The sequence below is a fragment of the Bombina bombina genome, chromosome 4, assembly GCF_027579735.1.
Source record: "Bombina bombina isolate aBomBom1 chromosome 4, aBomBom1.pri, whole genome shotgun sequence".
Taxonomy (NCBI): domain Eukaryota; kingdom Metazoa; phylum Chordata; class Amphibia; order Anura; family Bombinatoridae; genus Bombina; species Bombina bombina.
The window spans coordinates 1,158,738,228-1,158,750,758 of NC_069502.1; the positions used below are offsets into that span (position 1 = coordinate 1,158,738,228).

At 43.0% G+C, this 12,531-nt stretch overlaps 1 protein-coding gene across 5 annotated transcripts in view; it reads left to right on the forward strand.

Moving 5' to 3' along the window:
• EPHX1 (epoxide hydrolase 1) overlaps nucleotides 1-12,531 on the forward strand; it is a 336,659-nt gene that overhangs the window by 60,432 nt on the left and 263,696 nt on the right. The window lies entirely within an intron of this gene.

Sequence of the window (12,531 nt, forward strand, 5' to 3'; positions counted from 1 at the left end):
GCCATTGTGGGTGTCAGGTGCCGTTTTGGTTTTCATACTTGAGTCCATATTGATATTTCCTCTTTCCAGTTAGGGAGGACTCTCTGATGCTGAAACTGTGCTCATTTCAGATTCAGTTACAGAGGATTCTGATACCGAGACTATTTGGTTTTCAGATTCTGTGTCCGGTGATGACTCCGGATTAGCCACATGTCAACCAGTTTTGTTCCGTATGCCATATGAGAGGGCATGGTTCCTCATGCTCGGGGAATCATGGGCCTGCTGAGCCATCCGCCTCTGGGGGCCCCGTCCTCCAAGAGGCGAGTTCCCTACCAATTTATACTTCTACACATGCGGGTAACCCAGTTTATGGTTCCTCCATATGGGGTGGCGTATTTCCCCCCTGGAGGTTGCAGCACATTTTCGCTTCCAGATAATGTTAGCGATGGTCTGTCTGCAGAGTCCAGACATTTATTTGAGATTGTGCTCGTGCCCTATTGTCCCAGGTCTTCTGCCTTGGGGTGGGCCTCTACAGTTCCCCATGCATGTAATTGTTCCGGAGTGTTGTGCCTTTCGTTACAGGATTGCGCACCTTAGCGTGTTGCTTAGACATATTTTTCAGTTATTGAATGACCCTATCGTTAACAGATATGGGAACTTTCAGTCTGATAATTTGAATGGTTCACCTCATTAGACATGTGGGGTTATCTCCTGTTTGTCATTTATTTGAGATCTTTCCCAGTTTTTTTTTTTTTTTTTTTTGAAAGATAGGTCTCCGTTTGGCTGGTCCTGTGGGTAGGCCTGTGTCTTTTGGGCGTTAACCTTCGGGTTGCCTTATATTTTATGTTGTATCCAATGGGATGTCTTTTTTTTTATTTGTGTTTTCCTTCGGGAACCATCTGGGATCGATACTCTTTGTTACTTCTCCGGGAAGTTGTTTGGACATGTAAGTCCTTTGTTTAATAATGTTTGTTTTTTGTTTTTCCCCTATGTGGGAGAATTTATACAGCTTGCCGGTTAGGACCCTGAGTACAGGCTGGTCCTGTCGGGTTCATTTGGTTTTGTGGCTGTTCAGACACGTGGGGCTGTTTCTGTCAGGCTAGTTCGGTAGTAGCGCTGAGTGCTTGTTATCTTTTTGTTTTTTTATGTTCAACTAAGCTTTCGAGAGGACCTGTGGGTTGTGAGGCGGGAAAAAAGGATTGTTTCAGTCCTTATAGCCTTCAGTCATAGATGACCGGGCAGGGGTGGTTCCGCTGCGTCATTTTATCTGACATTTGATTTCATCAGAACCTAGAGTTTCCTCCTCCAAATGGGGGAGGGCTTGCGGGCGTAACGCCCCGTTACCACTGATGAGTGGTTTGGCCTTCAGTTTTAGGCTTCTGGATGGTCCTATTGGGGCTTTATCCAACAGCTTGTATGGATAGCTGTACAGCATGCGGAAGGTTTTCTATTTTGAAAACCTGTGGCAAATTTTGGCACCTTAAGGGGTTGCGTATATGCTGTTTCTAGATACGATCTTTTTACTCCGGGCCGTGTAGGGTCTGTCTGAGTTATGAGACCTTTGGGTCTTCTTCCTTTTGTCTCCGGGTGAGTTGTATCTCCTTTTGGGGATCTGTGTTCCGAACGTTGGTTGATCCCTGTAGGGACTTGCTTAGCTCAGGTTTTCGGGAGCAGGGAAGGCCTAGCACCTTTCTCTCCTCTCTTTCCTCTGCCTGTGTGGAGATGATGGGAAGACTAGCCCTGCTAGTGGGGTTTGGAAACTTTGAGGTATCCCTTTTGTTGTCCTGAGGCCATTGTAAAGTCCCATCATTTGGCTTCTAGCCTTGCTCCTTGGAAAGTTAGACTTTATCTTAGGGTGGTTCCTTCCTTTGGTCGGGGCTTTTGAATTCTCTTTGCTGTCTGGATTCTCCAGATATGCTCCATTCCCTTTGTCTGTTTTTTTGACCAGTCGGGGTGTTTAGTTCCAGGGTATAGTTGCCTGGACTATTAGGTACCCGGACCTGTTTCTCTCCTGAGTCTTCCTCTTTCTGGTGCTTCGCTCCTGTCCCAGTTTTGGGTTGTTTTGGATCGCAGGGCTGGTCAGGATGTTCCACGCTGGTGGGAACGGGAGCTATGTCCTTGCTCCATCTATCGGACCGGGTCAGGGTTGGCCTGGTTTATCTGAGTATTTATTTATTGCTCATTGCCACAGAGTAACCCGTGTCATCTGGGGTTAGCTGGGTGGCTTGCGCCTCAAGAATGTGGGTTCTTCCAAGCTGTTTCCAGATTCTGGTGTGCCTTAGGGTCGCATTCCCCTGTTTGCCAGTGTACCCGTGGATTCTCTGCTCTGCAGGCGAATGGGTTGACCGTGCCTCTGTGGGGTGTGTTACTTGTGGGGGGTTCTTCTAGGACATTTGCGGGGGAATTTTTCTTCCTGTTGAGCTGGTGGCTTCGGGCCTTGGGGACGGTTATTGCCATTCTGGTTTCTCCCCTTTTTCTTAAGGGAAGTTCTCGTCTCGGGAGATGGAGTCTTTTCTTGGGGCTCCTCCTGGTCGGGAAGTGGAAGGTGGACTTGGTTTCACTTGGAATCTTGTTGGTTCCATGTCAGACTGTGGGGTCGTGTTTCAAGAGATCCTTAGGTCTATGGCCTTGTCTGGTTCCAGATTTGGGTTGTATTTGTACTCTGGGGGGATGGCTCTGCCATCTTTACGCTCGTTCCTGTACCAGTTTCGGGATTTTTGTTCCCTTGTACGGTGGCCCAGCTGGGTCTGCTGGTCGGGATGCCAGAGTGGTTTATGGGTCACAGTATCCTTTGGGATGTGTGAGCTTGCGGAGTCTATTCTAATAACCGTTTGCTAGGAGATGGTTTTTCCTTTATCCTTGCTCCTTTAACAGGAGACGGTTTCCTCTTCCTTTGGGTTCCGAGGGTATTCTCTCCTTTTGGGGGGAATTGGAGATGTTCCATAGTGATCAGCATTCCAAAGCTGAGGAGAATCTGCTTCTTCTTTTTTCTTCCTTGTAAGCTAAGTCAGTGTCGTCCTGTTATGGACTCTGTTCTCGAACTTGAGGTTTTTGCCTGGGTCTTGAATCTAAGCCTCTGCAAACTGCCCCCTTATTTCATTTATTTTGACAGTCTTGCATTTTAGCCAATCGGTGCTATCTCCAGGGTAACTTCACGTGCATGAACTCAGTTATCTATATGAAACTCATGAACTAATGCCCTCTAGTGGTCATTGCATTCAGATTAGAGGCAGTCTTCAAGGTCTAAGAAATTAGCATATGAACCTCCTAGGTTTAGCATTCAACTAAGAATACCAAGAGAACAAAGAAAAATTTGTGATAAAAGTAAATTGGAAAGTTTTTTTTTTTTTTTTTTTTTTTATAAATTACATGCCCTATTTAAATTGTGAAAGTTTTTTTGTTGTTGTTGGTTTTTTTTGGACTTGACTGTCCCTTTAACAGCTGCTGAGGATGAAAAGATAATCCGCTGATTATCAAGAAATTTCCAAAAGCCTATTATTATATACAGTCTTGTCAAAGTTTGCTGATTCCAATGACCCCACACTCTGCCATTTTGCTGGTCCCTGTTTTCAAGCCCAGATTGTGGAGGCCTTAGGCGGTGACCTGTGCAGGAAGCCTTGGCATTTTCCCTCTCCCAGTAGTCTGGGGTGAGTAGCTAGGTCAGGGCTACTAATGTACCAAGTGAAGACGCACCTATACTTTAGTTAGACAAACTATTTCTGGAATATATGCAAATAATTGCCTATGGCTCTGGAGTCCCTGGAGGTCGATACTTTTAGAGCTATAACAACACTTTTGTTAGATCACTTTACCAGGATGGAGCAGAGCGTTATGGCAGTGATATTTCCTGACATTAACCATAATGGTTTGACTGATAAGGGTACCGATCCTGAGAGTGAAAATACCCAGTTGAATCCATCTACCTTTCTTCCTGTTTTGGATCTGGAAATCAAGAAGTCTGTTGTGGATGGGACATGTGACAGAGGAGCTTGGAGTGCTGGAGGATGCTTCTGAGCTTGCAGGACTCCCCAGCTTTCTAGTGTATGTTGAGCGCCGTGGCAGTGTGGAAACTGCTTTGTGTTCACATGTATCAAACACATCAAATAGCCTGAAAAAGAAGTTCTTGGGCCCTGACAAGGCCTCCTTGAGATGGTGACTAAGAAATTATTCTCACCAACAGGCATTTTACTATTCTCTCTTTGTTCATCATCCCGGTACCACTGATCATTATTGGTGTGCACCAAAGAAAAAAGATTTGTATATTTAGACTGCCCTACTACTTTGAAGGTTAAGTGTAGGTTAAGTCTGTACCTTTTTACTTCCTTCATGGAGTCTTTTGCCTGCATGGATATACTCCCTCTGTCTAGGCCAGGTCTATTATTAAGAAAATGTACTTTCTCCAACATTGGTGTGTCCGGTCCACGGTGTCATCCATTACTTGTGGGATATTCTCCTCCCCCACAGGGAAAGGCAAGGAGAGCACACAGCAAGAGCTGTCTATATAGTCCCTCCCAGGCTCCGCCCCCCCAGTCATTCTCCTTGCCGCTCTGAACAAGTAGCATCTCCTCGGGGATGGTGAGGAGTTTGTGGTGTTTAGTTGTAGTTTTTTATTCTTCTATCAAGAGTTTGTTATTTTAAAATAGTGCTGGTATGTACTATTTACTCTGAAACAGAAAGAGATGAAGATTTCTGTTTGTGAGAGGATTATGATTTTAGCAGCAGTTACTAAAATCGTTTGCTGTTTCCACATAGGACTGTTGAGATGAGATAACTTCAGTTGGGGGGAACAGTTTGCAGACTTTTCTGCTCAAGGTATGACTAGCCATTTTTCTAACAAGACTGTGTAATGCTGGAAGGCTGTCATTTTCCCCTCAAGGGGATCGGTAAGCCATTTTCTTAGTCTAAAACAGAATAAAGGGCTTAATATGGGCTATAAAACTGGTAGACACTTTTAGGGGCTAAATTGATTGCTTTATTTAAGTATTATATGCAGTTTGAAGTTGTATTTCATACTTTTATAACATTGGGGAACGTTTTTAGCACCAGGCACTTGTTAAGACACCTTCCCAGTCAGGAAGGGCCTTTCTCTGTAGTCGGCAGAGCCTCATTTTCGCGCCATTACTGTGCAGTTAATTTTGAGTTAAGTACATGCAACTGCATGTGTGAGGGTCTGGAATCCACTAAAAACGTTCCTAGAAGGCTTCATTTGGTATCATATACCCCCCTGGGATTGGTGAAGTCGCAGCAAAGGCTGTGGCTGGGACTGTAAGGGGGTTAAAATTAAAAACGGCTCCGGTTTCCACATTTTAAGGGTTAACAGCTTGAAAATTGGGGTGCAATACTTTGAATGTATTAAGACACTGTGGTGAAAATTTGGTAAAGATTGGATTATTCCTTCCTAGTTTTTCACATATTCAGTAATAAAGTGTGCCCTGTTTAACATTTAAAGAGACAGTAACGGTTTTGTTTTAAAACGGTTTTTGTGCTTTATTAACCAGTTTAAGCCTGTTTAACATGTCTGTACCTTCAGATAGATCATGTTCTGTATGTATGGTAGCCAATGTGGTTCCCCCTTCAAATATAGTGTGATAATTGTGCCATAGCGTCCAAACAAAGTATAAGGACAGTACTGTCACAAATTGTAAAGTTGCCCAGGATGATTCCTCAGATGAAGGAAGTAGACATAGTTCTACATCATCTCCTTCTGTGTCTATACCAGTTATGCCCGCGCAGGCGACCCCTAGTACTTCTAGCGCGCCAATGCTTGTTACTATACAGTAATTGACGGCAGTAATGAATAACTCCATAGCTAATATTTTATCCAAAATGCCAGCATTTCAGAGAGAGCGCGATTGCTCTGTTTTAAACACTGTAGAGCAGGAGGGCGCTGATGATAATTTTTCTGTCATACCCTCACACCAATCTGAAGTGGCAGTGAGGGAGGGTTTGTCAGATGAGGAAATTTCTGATACAGGAATAATTTCTCAGCAGGCAGAACCTGATGTTGTGACATTTAAATTTAAATTAGAGCATCTCCGCGCATACTCTGGATGATTGTGACAATCTGGTCAACTCAGAAAAATTGTGCAAGATGGACAGTTCCTTGAGGTCCCGGTGCACCCTGATGCTTTTCCGATACCTAAACGGGTGGCGGACATAGTGAATAAGGAGTGGGAGAAGCCAGGCATACCTTTTGTCCCTCCTCCTATATTTAAGAAATTGTTCCCTATGGTCGACCCCAGGAAGGACACATGGCAAACAGTCCCTAAGGTCGAGGGGGAGTTTTCTACTCTAGCCAAGCACACGACCATTCCTATTGAGGACAATTGTGCTTTCAAAGATCCTATGGATAAAAAATTGGAGGGTTTGCTTAAAAAGATTTTTGTACAGCAAGGTTACCTCCTTCAACCTATTTCGTGTATTATTCCTGTCACTACAGCGGCATGGTTCTGGTTCGAGGAACTGGAAAAGTCGCTCAGTAGGGAGACTCCGTATGAGGAAGTCATGGATAGAATTTATGCACTTAAGTTAGCTAATTCCTTTATTTTAGACGCCGCTTTGCAGTTAGCGAGGTTAGCGGCAAAAAATTCAGGGTTTACAATTGTGGCGCGCAGAGCGCTCTGGCTAAGAATAAGTCCAATTTTCGTTCCTTTCGCAATTTCAGGAACGGACCGGCTTCCAACTCGGCAGCCTCTAGACAAGAGGGTAACGCTTCCCAGACTAAACCAGCTTGGAAATCAATGCAAGGCTGGAACAAGGGTAAACAGGCCAAGAAGCCTGCTGCTGCTACCAAGACAGCATGAAGAGGTAGCCCCCGATCCGGAACCAGATCTAGTAGGGGGCAGACTCTCTCTCTCTCTCTTTGCTCAGGCTTGGGCAAGAGATGTTCAGGATCCCTGGGCACTAGAAATAGTCTCTCAGGGTTATCTTCTAGAATTCAAGGAACTACCCCCAAGGGGAAGGTTCCACATGTCTCACTTATCTTCAAACCAAGTAAAGAGACAGGCATTCTTACATTGTGTAGAAGACCTGTTAAAGATGGGAGTGATACACCCAGTTCCAACTGTGGAACAAGGTCAGGGGTTTTACTCAAATCTGTTTCTAGTTCCCAAAAAAAGAGGGAACTTTCAGACCAATTCTGGATTTAAAAATTCTAAACAAATTTCTCAGAGTGCCATCGTTCAAAATGGAAACTATTCGAACGATTTTACCTACAATCCAGGAGGGTCAATTTATGACTACCGTGGAGCTAAAGGATGCGTATCTGCATATTCCTATCCACAAAGATCATCATCAGTTCCTAAGGTTCGCCTTTCTGGATGTGGCTCTCCCATTCGGACTAGCCACTGCTCCAAGGATTTTCACAAAGGTGCTCGGGTCCCTTCTAGCGGTTCTAAGACCCAGGGGCATTGCAGTGGCACCTTACTTGGACGACATCCTAATTCAAGCGTCGTCTCTTTCAAAGACAAAGGCTCACACAGACATTGTTCTAGCCTTTCTCAGATCTCACGGGTGGTAGGTGAACATAGAAAAAAGTTCCCCGTCTCCGTCAACAAGAGTCCCTTTCTTGGGAACAATAATAGATTCTTTAGAAATGAAGATTTTCCTGACAGATGTCAGAGAGTCAAAGCTTCTAAACGCTTTTCAAGTTCTTCACTCTGTTCTACGGCCTTCCATAGCTCAGTGCATGGAAGTAGTAGGGTTGATGGTTGCAGCAATGGACATAGTTCCTTTTGCGCGAATTCATCTAAGACCATTAAAACTGTGCATGCTCAAACAGTGGAATGGGGACTATACAGACTTGTCTCCAGTGATTCAAGTAGATCAGAAGACCAGAGACTCACTCCGTTGGTGGCTGACCCAGGATCACCTGTCCCAGGAAATGAGCTTCCGCAGACCAGAGTGGGTCATTGTCACGACCGACGCCAGTCTATTAGGCTGGGGCGAGGTCTGGGATTCCCTGAAAGCTCAGGGTCTATGGTCTCGGGAAGAGTCTCTTCTACCGATAAACATTCTGGAACTGAGAGCGATATTCAATGCTCTCCGGGCTTGGCCTCAGCTAGCAAAGGCCAGATTCATAAGATTCCAATCAGACAACATGACGACTGTTGCTTACTTCAACCATCAGGGGGGAACAAGGAGTTCCCTGGCGATGAGAGAGGTGACCAAGATCATCAAATGGGCGGAGGATCACTCCTGCCACCTGTCTGCGATCCACATCCCAGGAGTGGAAAACTGGGAGGCGGATTATCTGAGTCGTCAGACCTTTCATCCGGGGGAGTGGGAACTCCACCCGGAGGTGTTTGCCCAGTTGACCCAATTATGAGGCATTGCAGACATGGATCTGATGGCGTCTCGTCAGAACTTCAAGGTTCCTTGCTACGGGTCCAGATCCAGGGATCCCAAGGCGACTCTAGTGGATGCATTAGTGGCGCCTTGGACTTTCAACCTAGCTTATGCGTTTCCACCGTTCCCTCTCATTCCCAGGCTGGTAGCCAGGATCAAACAGGAGAAGGCCTCGGTGATTTTGATAGCTCCTGCGTGGCCACGCAGGACTTGGTATGCAGACCTGGTGAATATGTCATCGGCTCCACCATGGAAGCTACCTTTGAGACAGGATCTTCTAGTACATGGTCCATTCGAACATCCAAATCTAGTTTCTCTCCAGCTGACTGCTTGGAAATTGAACGCTTGATTTTGTCTAAGCGTGGGTTTTCGGATTCTGTGATAGATACAGCCAGAAAACCTGTGACTAGAAAGATTACCATAAAATATGGAAAAGATATATCTGTTGGTGTGAATCCAAGGGATTCCCATGGAGTAAGATTAAAATTCCTAGGATCCTTTCCTTTCTCCAAGAAGGTTTGGATAAGGGATTATCAGCGAGTTCTCTAAAAGGACAGATTTCTGCTTTATCTGTCTTGTTACACAAACGACTGGCAGCTGTGCCAGATGTTCAAGCTTTTGTTCAGGCTTTGGTCAGGATCAAGCCTGTTTACAGACCCTTGACTCCTCCCTGGAGTCTAAATTTTGGTTCTTTCAGTTCTTCAAGGGGTTCCGTTTGAACCCTTACATTCCATAGATATCAAGTTGTTATCTTGGAAAGTTCTGTTTTTGGTTGCTATTTCTTCTGCTAGAAGAGTTTCTGAATTATCTGCTCTGCAGTGTAATCCACCCTATCTGGTGTTCCATTCAGATAAGGTTGTTTTGCGTACTAAACCTGCTTTCCTTCCAAAGGTTGTTTCCAACAAGAATATTAACCAGGAAATAGTTGTGCCTTCTTTGTGTCCGAATCCAGTTTCAAAGAAGGAACGCTTGTTACACAATTTAGATGTAGTCAGTGCTTTAAAGTTCTATTTAGAAGCAACAAAGGAATTCAGACAAACGTCTTCTCTGTTTGTCATTTATTCTGGCAAGAGGAGAGGTCAAAAAAGCTACTGCTACCTCCCTTTCCTTTTGGCTGAAAAGCATCATGCGATTGGCTTACGAGACTGCCGGACGGCAGCCTCCTGAACGAATCACAGCTCACTCTACTAGGGCTGTGGCTTCCACATGGGCCTTCAAGAACGAGGCTTCTGTTGATCAGATATGTAAGGCAGCGACCTGGTCTTCTCTGCACACTTTGTCCAAATTCTACAAATTTGATACTTTTGCTTCTTCGGAGGCTATTTTTGGGAGAAAGGTTTTGCAAGCCGTGGTGCCTTCTGTTTAGGTAACCTGATTTGCTCCCTCCCTTCATCCGTGTCCTAAAGCTTTGGTATTGGTTCCCACAAGTAATGGATGACACCGTGGACCGGACACACCAATGTTGGAGAAAACAGAATTTATGCTTACCTGATAAATTACTTTCTCCAACGGTGTGTCCGGTCCACGGCCCGCCCTGGTTTTTTAATCAGGTTTGAAGAATTTCTTTCTCTATACACTACAGTCACCACGGCACCCTATAGTTTCTCCTTTTTTTCTCTTAACCGTCAGTCGAATGACTGGGGGGGGCGGAGCCTGGGAGGGACTATATAGACAGCTCTTGCTGTGTGCTCTCCTTGCCTTTCCCTGTGGGGGAGGAGAATATCCCACAAGTAATGGATGACACCGTGGACCGGACACACCGTTGGAGAAAGTAATTTATCAGGTAAGCATAAATTCTGTTATTATCCAAAATCATTGTTTTCTATGGGATCTCCCACATATTGTTAAGTGATTTTACAGAATCTCCTGTTCTGAGAGTTATAATATCAGTAGAGAGTTATAGTGCACATTGGAGCTTCCTTTATGTAGTGTCTACACTAATTAGACTATAAGTTCTACCTACAATAGTCATTAGGTGTTTATATGTATTGATGTATTGCTTACCTTTTTATGTTTGCCATATATATTTGTGGTCACCCCCTGATAATTGGCAGAGTATTATTTTCTGTATCTTATGGTTTAAACTGGCTTCTTAAAAATATTTATTAGCTCATGTTAATATGAGAGACCTCAACTCCAACTGATTTTGCCAACTAATTTTTGAATTGCCCATTAGAAACACTTCTTAAGCTTAGGGTTCATTATGCTATAATATGTCTATTTCTTATGCTATGGTGTATCAAGATGCATGTTTTCTTATATATCTCTGATAACTAAAGGTGGTTGCCTCTCTGCCAGAGGCCGGGATGGTGGCACATCTCTGATTTAGTGATATTTTTTATATTTAAGTAGATTTTAGATTAAAGCTGTTTTATGTGACATATAATAGACATTGGGGCATATTTATCAAGCTTCATATGGAGCTTGATTCCCCGTGTTTTCAGCGAGCCTTCAGGCTTGCTGGAAACAGAAGTTATGAAGCAGTGGTCTAAAGAACGCTGCTTCATAACCTGTCTGCCTGCTCTGAGGCAGCGGACAGAAATCTGGTTGATTGACACCCCCTGCTAGCGGCCGATTGGCCACGAATCTCTAGGTGGCGGCATTGCACCAGCAGTTCACAAGAACTGCTGGTGCAATGATAAATGCCAACCGCGTATGCTGTCTGCATTTATCGATGTGCAGCGGACATGATCCGCTATATCGAATAACGTCCGCTTGCACCATAATAAATAGGCTCCATTGTGTCAATAGTACATCATGATAGTAGAGTGAACATATTTCATTACTATATCTCTTAAACTTATTATGGGATAATTTATATATTTCTGCTAATTCAGAGATGGGTCTTATCCATTGAATCTCGCGATTATAACTTGATGGCTTGGTGTTTTTTTTGTTTTTTTTTACTATGTATTAGATAAGCCAGCTGTTAGACATGAAAAAGTGCGTTACCACACTGTTATATTTTGTTTCTGGATATGTTATTAGGGATATCTTATCTCAGTTTGTGTATTAGTAATTTTTCCCCACTTACCTTAAGGTCCAAACTTGGCCTATTCCTAACAATTATAATTACAAAAATGAGGTTTGCAGTTAGAGACTCATGAGTGGTCTTCTTTTTGTTCAGAGTACTTTCTTTCTCCGTCATAACATTTTATGTAGTAGTAACTAGAGGTCCAAAAGTGGCCTCTTGTGAAATTCCGAGAGTCTTTGTTCCAATAGCATACTTATTCTAAATGCTGTAGTCTTCTCCTGATATATAGCTATGAATTCTTTTCTGAAAGCACTTTTATTGCTTCTATATGGAGATTCTGTAATATTTCATTGGAGTATTTGATGATTTCCTTGTATTAAATATGCTTTGACACTCTATCCATATGTATTTTTTATAACAAACCTCAATAAAAAGAGCAATAATAAAAAAAACTAGACTGTCCTGTTTAATCTTGGACACCTGTTAACCCTTATCCCAAATTATGTCTGTATTTCAAACGTTTTAAAAGGGTCTTCCCTTTTCTGAATTAGTTGCACTCCCTGAGAAAACATTTGTGTGCGGTGAGAAATTAAAGCAATGAATATTATACCCTGAGGTATTGAATACATCTTGTTCTTTCTGGTCCCAGTGCATTCTTTTAATAAACTAGCTCTGATGGGTCATTCTTTGTATTTCCTATGTGCAGCTGGTCTGTTGAAATACTAAACTGCTGTACTAGAGGAGTTTGGTTTGCTTTTTTTTTTTTTTTTTAAGTATAATTATATAGCGGCAGCACTTACACTTTAACTGTGCCAAGGACAGCGTGAACTGCATATTAGGATTAATATCTCACATATCATCATGTATTTGTCAAGTACAGAAAATTACAGGTGTAGACAAAATACACACAACACAATGGTGTTTGGTCTTTATGTGAGGGCAAAAGTATTGGAATATTAGGCAAGCACAATGATTTAATGGTATGCTAGAGTTTCTATACAAATAACTAGTCAATGGAGCAAATGTAGTTTTTTGTTTTGTTTTTAAATTAAATTGTTTTTATTTTAAAGAAATTTTTTTTATAAAACACACAAAAAAAATAGCAATCAAATTAAGAGACAATTATTTAATTAATATATCCAATAGTTCAATCTCTATATACAACTGAAGTGGAGGTAATTCCAAGCGCACAATGTAGCAAACCGGTTCAGATTCAAATGATATATCAACAG